This window comes from Arachis ipaensis, chromosome B4, assembly GCF_059453495.1.
Source record: "Arachis ipaensis isolate K30076 ecotype BB chromosome B4, ASM5945349v1, whole genome shotgun sequence".
Lineage (NCBI taxonomy): Eukaryota > Viridiplantae > Streptophyta > Magnoliopsida > Fabales > Fabaceae > Arachis > Arachis ipaensis.
Window position 1 is genome coordinate 129,691,625 of NC_142439.1, and position 12,483 is coordinate 129,704,107.

The 12,483-nt window shown below is 36.4% G+C and overlaps 1 pseudogene; it reads left to right on the forward strand.

Moving 5' to 3' along the window:
• The first annotated feature begins 432 nt into the window (after positions 1 to 432).
• The window catches only part of LOC148569197 (protein NRT1/ PTR FAMILY 5.4-like), a 47,947-nt pseudogene continuing 35,896 nt past the window's right edge, over positions 433 to 12,483 (forward strand).

Consider the following 12,483-nt stretch of genomic DNA (forward strand, 5'->3'; position numbering starts at 1 on the left):
CTTGCTGAAACAAACATTCTGCATTTCATTTAATAAGTTTTTGGATTGTGATTTTTGATTGAACTCTTTGATTCCTACCTTGCATCTGGCTACGTTAATTTTGAGTTTTTTTTCCTTATGTTTTAGACGTTTTATTTTATAAAATAATTTTACAATTATTTTAAATATTTGTTGTTATTTGATTTTATATTTTTTTTATTAAATTTTAAATGTTTCTCATAATAATTTAAATTTATATTCGATAAAAAAATTACTAATTAACTGCCCCCTAATTAGTTATCCAGTGAAATTGGTTTCCAAACTAAGGCTACATTAATTTATTGTCTTCGGTTTGTGTCTATATAGTATTAACTACTATAAATATACTGTATAGTAAATATATTTTCTCTTCTTTGTTTTTTTCTTCTTCTATTAATTTGGCCATTATATATTATGGAAAGAAGTTCCAACAGTGACACAAGAAAGCACCTCCTCCAACGCCACCCTAAAACCATGAAAGGTGGCTGGCATGCTGCAAGGTTCATTATCAGTGAGTATTTCACCTCATTGATGTTTAAAAATTTTGATTTTTTTTGTCTTTGTCAAAGGATTAAATGTTTAAGTTTGATTATTAGGTTTTGGATGTCATCATAGATCATTGAACCTTGAAATGTCATAATTATTATATATAATAAGATAATAATATAAAATCTCTTATGATCTAAGTTTTTGACAGTTAAACTATAATCACTACACGAAAAATTAACGTCTCAAACATACGCAATATTACAATATTTTGTAACAAATTAAATGATTGTATTCTTTCAACTTTTTTTCTTCTTCTTTATATATAATAATTATTTTTATTTTATTTTTTATTTTTTGTAGGTGTTGAATTTGCACAACAATTTGTCTTTATAGGGTTGTCATCAAATTTGATCACATACTTAACAAGTGAGCTTCAAGAAACTCTAATTGAAGCAACAAAAAACATAAACACTTGGGTTTTTATTTTGTCCATCTTCCCTTTGCTTGGTGTTTTTATTGCTAATTCTTACATTGGTCGCTTCAAAACTGTCACTATATCCTCCATCATTTATCTCTTGAGTTAATACTCAAATTCGTCCCTGAAAGATACCTCGATCTCCATATTAGTCCCCGAAAAATAAAGTTAATCAAAAGAGTCCTTGAAAAATACACGACTGAATCAGGTTCGTCCTTCCGTCAATTCGCTTGATGACTTGGCTAACGTCTGCTGATGTGTGACGTTAACTGCCACGCTGGCCGAGAAGGAAAACGACGCCGTTTTGAGTGGATGCCCAGATAGTCATGATTCGGCGTCGTTTTGTACGCAGAGTGGATTCAAAACAAGGCCAACTCCGAGCTCTCTTCTCACCAGAAGAAGATCTTCAAAGTTGATGACCACATCGGCGTTGCCATTGCCAGACTCACCGCCGACGGCCGCGTTCTCTCGCGCTACATGCGCAACGAATGCATCAACTATTCCTATACCTACCAGTCTCCTCTTCCCGTTGGACGACTCGTGGTTCAGCTCGCTGACAAGGCTCAGGTATCAAGGTTTAGGGTTTTCGATTTTTTGTTACTGTTTTGGTTCTTGGATCGTGCAATTGCTGTGCTAGGATTTATTTTGTGTTTTGAAATGTTTGGATCTGCATATGAAGTTTTGGTGTTTTTTTATTAATTTGAATTGTCAAATTTGACAGTCCTATAATTGTTGATTATGTTAATTGCGGTGGAATTGATTGGTTTTTAGGTTTGTGGTGTTATTTGTAACTGTGAGTAGTGATGAAGTGTGGAAGTTCTCTTTTATGATGAATTGAGGGTTTTGTAGTGTGGTTTAGTCATCTCGGTTATGGTGCTAAAATTGGCTATGATGAAAGGATGATTGTATATGGCATCAGCTATTATCATATATGTTCAAAGTCCGTTCTTTTAAGTATTTATTACCTTTTGCAGTGGTATTGAGTGTTAAAAACAAAAAGTTTCTTTAAACTGGTACTGATTGCTATAGTGTTAAATATGAGATGTTGTGGTTATGCTGCTTGTAGTTATGGGATGTGCATTTTGAAATGTTGTCAATCTTTTCTTATTCTGTTTGGAGGCTATTGAGCTGAGCTCTTAAATGTGAAATGACTAGTTAGCTGCATGCAAAAACTAACAATCTTCTTTGGTGTCTTTGATGCTAATGTAATGGGAAAGCTATTTAGCTATGATGGGGGAATCAGTTCACCTAGTGTGCCTTGTGGTGAGTTATAGTCATTAACTAGATGTGCTTCCTCTAATTTGGTTTGTGAGAGGCCATTGGTCCACAATCTGTCTGAAGTTTGAATAGCTCATTGAATCTATGCAACATATTAATGGAGTGAGAGGAAATCTTGAATGGGGCAACATCTATGTCATGCAACTCTATGTTTACCTGGCTTTACTTTGAAGATATGTGGTGGGGTGTTGAAGATATATGCATCTCTATGCATATTAAGGCATGTATAATGTCTATTTTGTAAATATCTACAAATTTGATGTATGAAAGAAAGAAGTATTTGCTGAATTTATTATAAGAGCTCCTTCTCTTGTGATGCAATTTTAATGGCAGGTTTGCACCCAGCGGTCATGGAAACGTCCTTATGGGGTTGGCCTCTTGGTCGGTGGAATGGATGAATCAGAAGCTCACCTCTATCATAACTGTCCAAGTGGAAACTATTTTGAATATCAGGCTTTTCGCTATCTCTGCTGAGACAATCAAGGGGACTAGTTCAGCCACTGCTAAGAAGCTTGCCAACTTTATGACCTTCGTTCCTACTCTAGGCTTCAAGCCCCCAAGAAAGACTGATAAATGACTTTGATTGGTGTTGAAATGTATTCTGGTTGAATTTGTTTTTGTGTGAGGATACTTTATGTTTTTTTGCACAGGGCAATTGAATTTCCATTATCAACATTTTGGTTATCTATGTAATTGAAAGTTGTACAATGCCCTTTTATTTTGTCTAGCATTCTTTGCTGTGGTTTGTATTCTCATGTAAAACCTTTTTATTTTGCTCCTTAAGACAATGTGACAACTAGCCTTCCATGGCAACTCAATGTTTAAGAGTACTTTGACTACTGATTTTGTTCATTCCTTAGTACATCTTCCTGTAATAGTGATTCGAATTGGTTTGGAACCTTTAAATTGGATTGTGTAGTCTTAATCTTAAATAACCAAATGCAACATCTATTCTCATTCAACAAATTACTCTCATTACAGCATGACATATCAACACATTTTGTTTTACTTGGAACTAGATAACAAACAACAAACCATTACATTAAGGACTACTACCACAAACAGGAAAACTATTAACATTTTCAATGATTTTACTTCAGCTTCCAAACTGCCCAGTCTCCATGCCACCTTCAACCTCCATTCATCATAGTCACTTTCAACCTGCAGCCCAGCCCTGTAATCTTTCTTTGTTCCACCTTCGCCCACCACTTCATACTCATCATCGTCAACCCACTTAAAGTAATTGCAGTGACTGCCCTTCTGCAAATTCAAGAATCAGAAAAGAAAAATCTGAATAAAACCCCAAAGCACAAAACAACATGGAAAACCTTTAACTTCTTACACAACACTCACCCGGTATCTTGGACATGCACGGAATAGTCTATCTGGGTTCTCTACTGTCCCAGATTTTCTCAACGTAGCCTTCAACCCGTAGAAACATGATTCCTCATGGGTTTTCCTCCTGGTTCGCATTTAAGCGCTGGAACCGTTACTGCCGTTCGAGAAGAACGACACACCACCTCCATGGCCTCCATTTCCTGCCTCCATCTTCACCCCAAACCAGCAATTTCAACACTAACCCAGGCATATGGCCCTTTTATTGCTGAAGGCAACGTATTTATCATCGAAATTAGGATTAGGTTTCAAACAATTAGGGACTGATTTGAACTATTTTTCCAAACTTACCTTGTCAGCAATACGTTATGACACGTTGGCCTCCTCCACGTTGGAAGCTAACGACACACCTCAGCAGACGTTAGCCAGGTCACCGACGGAGTTGACGGAAGGACAAACGTGATTAACTCGGGTAACTTTCGGGGATTCTTTTGATTAACTTTATCTTTCGGGGACTAATATGGAGATCGAGGTATCTTTCAGGGACGAATTTGATATTTAACTCTTTATCTCTTGGTACATAATTTATAAATTTCAACTCCATCATATCTAAATCTTTTTAATATTTTTTATTTTTATTATTTATAATTGATTATTTTCTTTATTAATTTTATTTTTCTAATTTAATTATGGTGTGATTATAACTTATATCGTTCATACCTCTGCGCTATAGTTTTATATAGTTAATGCCTACCTACTTAATCAACTTAAGTAGTTCTAAACATATAATCCTTAATTTTTTTTATTTTTATTTAACTTTTATTATATTTGATGGGTATTCATTACATGTTAATCATCCAAAAAGAAGTTATAGAATTTTTTTTGGTATTTGTTATCGTCATTTTTTTATTTTATAAATTTTTTAATCAATGTAATTGGATATAATCATATTAAGTATACATTAAAATCAGTCATTAAAATCAGCTATCAGTATAAAATACATATTGAAATACAAAACATACATTACAAATGAATTAAACTATACATGTATTTATATACAAATACACTACTGACAGTTGATTTCATTATACACTTAATATTTTTGAAGTTACGCTTATAAATTGGATATAATTTTTTGTTATATGTATATCAAAATTAACTACAGTATAAAATTCACATTGAAATACAAAATATACATTAAAAAAGGTGATTTAACAATAACTTGATGTTAGCAGGCATGACTTTCATGACATTTTCAGTGTCCATTTTGAAGCATGATAAGCTCTTTTTCGTAGCACTTTATGTGATCTCCATCGGAGATGGCGGAATTAAGTCGTGTGTTCAACCTTTTGCGGCGGATCAGTTTGATGAAGAGAAGGAGGAGCAAAGGAAGCCAAGAGCTCTTTCTTTAATTATTCGTATTTGGTCGTAGTACTTGCCAACTCTTCTGCCGTCTTCTTTATTGTTTATGTACAGGTAATTTCATTCTTTATGGCTCCATATTTTTTGTTAGTTAATTTAAAATTATGTATTAATATAGAAATTCAGAATCAATTATAATTTAATGGTTAAAAGTTATATATAAATTTCACCATTTAAAGGTAGTCGGCTCGATGTGGTTAGTTTAACAAAAGTTATACGTGCATATCTATAAAAAGAATAAATTGAAAAAGAGACGGAAAATAGAGATTACAAAAGTTTGCTTTTAACAGAGTAAAATATGTTTTTCTTTGTTCCTATTGTGTGCAATTTTTTTAAGAAATATCTTTAATATTTAATTTTATTGAATTTTGTTTCTAAAATTTTTTATTTATGTCAAAACTATATTCATTAACATTTTCAATTTTGTCCTTAATGTGTTAAACAAAGTTAACGTCCAAAGGCATTTTAGATATAAATAAAAAATGTTATTGATAAAATTAAATAAAATTAAACATTAGGAGTATTTTTAAAGAAAATCATACATATGAAAGTTAAAAAATATATTTTACCCTCTATATATGTGTAGATTATAACATCTGATAAAAATAAAAAAATATAATGAATATTTACATGAAAATATTTTTATTTAAAATAATTTAACATATTTAATTAAACTGTTTATAACAACGTATATTGATATCTTAACTATTATTTTCGTATATCATGTAGGACAATATTGGGTGGACTGTAGGACTAGGGTTGCCAGTAAGGGTGTGGATAGTGCCAATAGTAGTGATTTTTATTGGAAAAAAAGGTATAAAAGGGAAAACCCTGAAGGGAGTCCCTTCGCTACAATGGCCCAAGTTCTTGTTGCTGCATCTCTCAAATGGCGCCCAAACCAGTTACCAACCCATGACACTTCTTTGTGTTATTATGGTCTTGATGATGACCATCATCCACTTCCTACTTTGGAACACACTCATCACCTCAAGTGAGTTTTTATTAACTTTTTTCATACTCTCTTCGTTTTAAAATAAGTATCGCTTTTTACTTTTGAGATTCATTGAAAAGTTGGTGTATTTAGACAAAGAGCTTATTTAGATACATTTATTTTTTAATAAACTAATAAAAAGTGAAAGCGCTTATTTTAAAATGGAAGAAGTATATATTTTCTTTAAATTGGGCTAATAGTCAAAATAATTTTTGAAAAATTAAGTGGACGGTAATTTAATCCTTGAACAATTAAATGTTTCAAATAATTTTGAAGATACAACTTTAAATCAGATTGGTCCTTCCATCAATTAGCAGAACGACTAAGTTAGTTTTTTGTTGTATTTTTCAATAATTAGTTTAAGGAGTTTGATTTTTTAACAACTAAATTGACAAATACGCAATCTTTCAAGAAATATTTTAACAAATAACCATTCTAAATTATTAGCTGGTTAAATACGATTCAAAATTATTTTCTTTTGATGGCAAAAATTGAAAACTATATACTATAGATTTTTGAACAAGGCAATGATGATCGATGAGAATGATGCTTCAAGCAAGAGTAGAAATCCATGAAGGCTATGTTCAGTTACTAAAGTTGAAGAAGTAAAGCTTGTCCTTCGCCCCATTCCTATATGGCTATGTTGTGTCATGTTTTTTGTTGTCCAAAGCCAACAAGTCACATTCTTCGCCAAGCAAGGTAGCACAATGCAACGTCACATAGGATCGAAGTTCAAAATCCCTTCAGCAACACTTCTAGGGTTTGTTGGAATTGTAATGCTCTGTGAAATTCCTGTCTACGACCGAGTTTTCGTGTCAGTCGCCAGAAAGTTCACAAAGCATCACTCTGGTATTACGTTATTACAAAAGATTGGTGTCGGTCTATTTTTATCTATACTAGACATGATTGTCTCGGCACTCGTAGAGGCCAAAAGGATTGGTGTTGCTAAACAACATAATCTCATCGACGATCCGAATTCGATTTTACCGATCAGTATCTGGTAGTTGCTACCTCAGTATATTCTTTTTGGAACTTCTGAAGTTTTCACAATTATTGGACTTCAAGAATTGTTTTATGATCAAATGCCGGAGGGATTGAGAAGTTTGGGAGCTGCAGCATTCTCTACCACACAGAGCCTTATGCTTAAGTCATAAGACAGAGGTGGCGAGGTATTACAACCTCTAAAAATAAAATTTAGTACATATAGTATTGTGAAAAATGTTTATAACTAGGAGCCTTTGAAGAAAAGGGATAAAACAAAACCGTTAAATTGAAAAGCGCAACACTCCGATCGATAACATAAAGAAACAGATAAAGGTTAGACTACGCGAAACCAAAACAAGAGAGTGTCAAAGATACGAATATCAAAACTCAAGACCCGGTTTGCGAAGGTAACCGGTCCGAGCATAATATATATATATATATATATATATATATATATATATATATATATATATATATATATATATATATATATATATATATATAAACATAAAGTAAGAAACCCAAGGGAAACCCCAAGGACAAACTACCAAAATCTGTTCTCCAAAACAACCTCTAAGAGGAGTCAACCAGTATATATATACATTTATTTAGTGGAGATAGTAACTATCTACATAAAGCCAAAATAAAGCCTCGAGAATCAAGGATCTTCGCTAATCCAGAAGCCTCCAGCATGCCTCAGCGAGGAGCCACATGTCCTGCATCTGAAAATCACAAAATCCGCATGGGTGAGAACCGGAGGTTCTCAGTATGGTAACAGTGCCCACATATCTAACATGTAATGTCCTGGGAAAGCCGAAGGCAATCCTAGAACTTCCAATAGATAAATCAAAGCTTATAAATAGACTAATCCATAAATGGCAACTGACTAAAGATCTTCAGTCTAACTAATACTTCCCTTTCCAAATCCTTCAGACCTTACAACCACCTGCAGTAAGATAATATGGCAAACACAATTATATCAGACAAGGAGATATTCAAATAGGAAACAGATACGACATTTAGACAATTAGCAAGTAATATGCAGTCAATTAGGCAATTCCAAACAATTCACATAATATGCATATGATGTATGCCTGTCCTAATGGCTGATGAGTCTCATATGTCGGCTATAAAGCCAACCCGACAAGTCCTGGTAGCTAACCATTGGACTGTCACTCTGTCGTGCATCCCCAACTCGAGTTATTCACAACATAAATCATAATTCATATCCAACACCTTCACTGGTGTATATTCACGGGGGCGAGCTCATCCGGAACTTTCACAGTGTCCGGCCACACTTACGACATAGGGTCAGCAGAGTACCGAGTCTCCACCTAGAGCACATGGTGGCTAGCCACTGCTTTCTCCCAGGGAAACTCGTATCTCAGATAGTGGAAGTGCAACATTCACATTTCATTCAATACGCATATATGCAATCATACTCAGCCATAATTCAATAATGGCTCAGCCATAATTCGGCAATAATTCAGCCATTCGGCTCATAATTCAATCCATAACCAGCCAATTTATTAACAATTACAGCCCTTCGGCTCATGGCCTATAAAGCACTTCCACCACCATCTTCCGTATCTCATACAATCATCTTTGATCATCATTGATCATTAATTCTCCCATTTCTTCACCCACAAGTTACCACATTTCCTAACCCTTCCCATTGCTAGGCATATCATAAAGTTTTAAGACATAAAGGGTGAGATCGGAGACTTAGACGTCTAAAATTTGGCTTTAAAACTCAAAAATCAACCTTAGGGTGAATACAGGGTCACGCGTGCGCGTCGCCCATGCGCACGCGTAGAAGGCAGCAAGATACAGTGATGCGTACTCATCGACGCGTACGTGTCAGCCAGGCGCACGCATGGGTAGTGAACATTTGAAAATATCGCGTTCGCGTTGGCCACGCATACGCGTGGGAGTGCGTTCTGCCAAAAAATTTTACTAAGTCAAACGCTGCAGAATTCACAGTTTCGAAGCGACAGGCATAACTTCTCCGTTTCAAATCATTTTTCACCCGTTCTTTGAACGGCATAAACATCCCGGAACCAATTTCATTTCTAAACAAGTTTGACACAAATCGGGGATCCGGAGTCCAAGTTATGCTCCATCAAAGTATGCCCAAAAATCACATTTTCGTACAAAATCACAAGGTGCCATTTTCAAAACAAACCAATTCCAACCCTTTTTAAAATCAACGAAAGCATACCAACAATCAACCTCAAGCCTCCTCAACTCATAAGTTAACATTTTTATCAATTCCTAACCACCAATCCACCACTTTAATCAATCTAAATCAAATAACTCACTTTCAAACACAATGTCATGTTATATATATATATATATATATATATATATATTTCCTCATCCCAAGTCCCAATAATACTATTCCCAATCAACCATCATTACATACAATCAATATCATCCTCACCATCAACATGGGTTCACTCACAATTCAACCTCAACCAATCATCAAGCATATATCAAAACATGCATAACTCTCAAGCCTCATACAATCAAACATCAATATTCATAATCACATATATGACCACACAATATTCCTCAACCATTCAACAGCATCAATAATTCAATCCCTATCTTAGGGCCTCTAGCCTAAGTTTTCACACCACATTACATTTTAGATACAGGAAACCGAGACCATACCTTAGCCGCTTTTCCGCTTAACCCAGAACACCTCCAAATCACTTTTTCACAAGCTCACCGAGCTTCAACACCTCCAAGAACATATTTTTAGCACACCAAAGCCCTCTTCCAAGCTTTCCAAAACCTCAATCAAGCTTCCATATTCACAAACACACTACCACACCCAAGGATCAAGAAGACAAGATTTCTCTTCTCCTTTAAGCTAGTTAGGTCCTTCAAAACAAAATGGTGGGTTTTGTAGAGCTCGTCGCAGTGAACGCGTGGCCGCAAACGGTGCGGCAATCAAAGCTCCGGATCAAAAGTTATGGTGGTTTGAAGATCAAATGAGAGTTGGAACTTTGGAAGAGTGTTCTTCCCCTCCCATTTTCCTTTTTCAGCGTGAGTGAGGTTTAGAGAGGAGAGAGAGAGAGAGAGAGTGCTGAATTGAGGATTTTAGGTTTTGTTTGGTTGGGCCAAGGGCCCAATATGGGTTCGGTTGGTCCGGTTTGGCCCGTTTGGTCCAATCTTGGGTTGATTCCTTTAAAATTGGTATCGAAATTCTTGTTTTAGTCTCCTTTATCATATTAAGCCATAAAAATCACATTTTTTGGCTTTCTAGAATAAATTCTAATTTATGGGTTAATTAGTCATTAATTAACTGGGTTTTACACTCACTAATTAACTGGGTTTTATATTCTACCCACCTAATTGGAAATTTTGCCTACAAAATTCGAATTCAATTTCCTGAGAATAAGTGCGGATAGTCAGTTCGCATCTCCGACTCAAGTTTCCAAGTGTGCTCCTCAACACCGAATCGACTCCATACCACTTTGACTAACGAAACCTCTTTTCCACGCAACCGTTTGATACTCATATCATCAATTCTGATCGGAGTCACTGGAAGCGTCAAATCTTCTCTTAACTGAACTGATTCAGGTTCTAACACATGGCTAGCATCAGGAGTATACTTCCGAAGCTGCGACACGTGAAATACGTCGTGCAGGTTCGAAAGGTGGCGTGGTAGAGCCATCCGATATGATATTAGTCCAACCCTCTCCAAGATCTGAAATGGACCGATGTAGCGAGGATTCAACTTCTTCGCTTTAATTGCCCTACCTACTCCTGTGGTTGGAGTAACCTTAAGGAAAACATGGTCTCCTTCCTCAAATTCTAAGGGCTTCCGCCTCTGATCGGCGTAACTTTTCTAACAATTCTGCGCAGTGAGTATCCTATCTCAGATTTTCTTAACTTGTTCGGTGGTCTCAGCTATCATCTCTGGCAACAACAAGCTTTTCTCCCTAACTTCATACTAACATAGCGGAGATTGACACTTCCTCCCGTACAAAGCCTCATATGGAGCCATTCCGATGCTCGCATGGTAGCTATTATTGTATGCAAACTCTACTAATGGCATATACCGATCCCAACTCACCGGTTGGTCCAAAACACAAGCCCTCAACATATCTTCTAGTGTTTGGATCGTCCTCTCGAATTGACCATCTATTTGAGGATGGTAAAACGTACTCAAGCTTAATCGGATTCCGAAAGCTTTCTGAAATGCACCCCAGAACCTTGAAGTGAAATGAGGATCTCTATCAAAAACTATAGTGGTATGCACACCATGAAGTCTCACAATCTCCTTTATGTACAACCGTGCTAGTTCCTCAAGGGTGTAATTCATTCAAATGGGTAGAAAATGAGCCGACTTCGTCAGTCGGTCCACAATCACCCAGACAGCATCAAAACCGGCTCTAGTCTTTGGCAATCCCGACACAAAGTCCATCACAATGCTCTCCCATTTCCATTATGGAACTTCTAAAGGTTGCAACGTCCCGGAAGGTCTCTGGTGTTCGATCTTTAATTTTTGACAGGTTAAACACTTTAAAACATATTCCGCCACATCATTCTTCATACCCGGCCACCAGAACATCGCCTTTAAATCATGGTATATCCTAGTACTCCCCGGGTGGATAGGGAATCCGCTTTTGTGTGCTTCCTTTAAGATATTTTGCCGCAAAGTGCCAACGTCCGGCACTATGATCCTTCCCTTGAATCTCCGTAGCCCATCTTGATCCTCTGACACTCTCCACCATTTTTCATGCTCAATAGCTGGCAACACCTTCGGTAACACGTCATCGTTTTGATGAGCCTTTAGGAGCTCGGATTTAAAGTCACTTGAGATCTATAATTGACTCAAGCACAAAGTTCCAGACACTTCTTGAACACCAATCTTCAGACTCTCGAATGCCTGGAGAAACTCTTCTTCTCAAAGCATCATCCAAGCAGCATACAACGAATTCTGACTTAATGCATCCGCTACTACATTCGCTTTTCCCGGATTGTAATTCAACTCAAAGTCGTAGTCTTTCAGTAATTTCATCCACCTCCCCTGCCGCATATTAAGTTCTTTCTGATCAAATAGATATTTCAAGCTCTTGTGATCAGAAAAAACTTGGAACTTAACCTCATAGAGGTAATGCCTCCACACCTTTAGCGCAAACTCAACCGCAGCAAGCTCCAAATTGTGCGTAGGGTAGTTAACTTCATGAGGTCTCAACTGTCGTGAGGTATAGGCCACCACATTACGATGCTACATCAACACGCACCCTAGACCCTTTAGTGAGGCATCACAGTACACATCAAATGGTTGGTTCGGCTCAGGTAACACAAACACAGGCGCGGTGGTCAAATTTCGCTTCAACGCTTGAAAGCTCTCCTCACACTCAGGAGTCCAAACAAACGGCGCATCCTTGTGGGTTAACCTTGTCAATGGCAAGGCTATTTGCGAAAAGCCCTTGATAAATCTCCAGTAGTAGCCAGCTAAGCCCAGAAAACT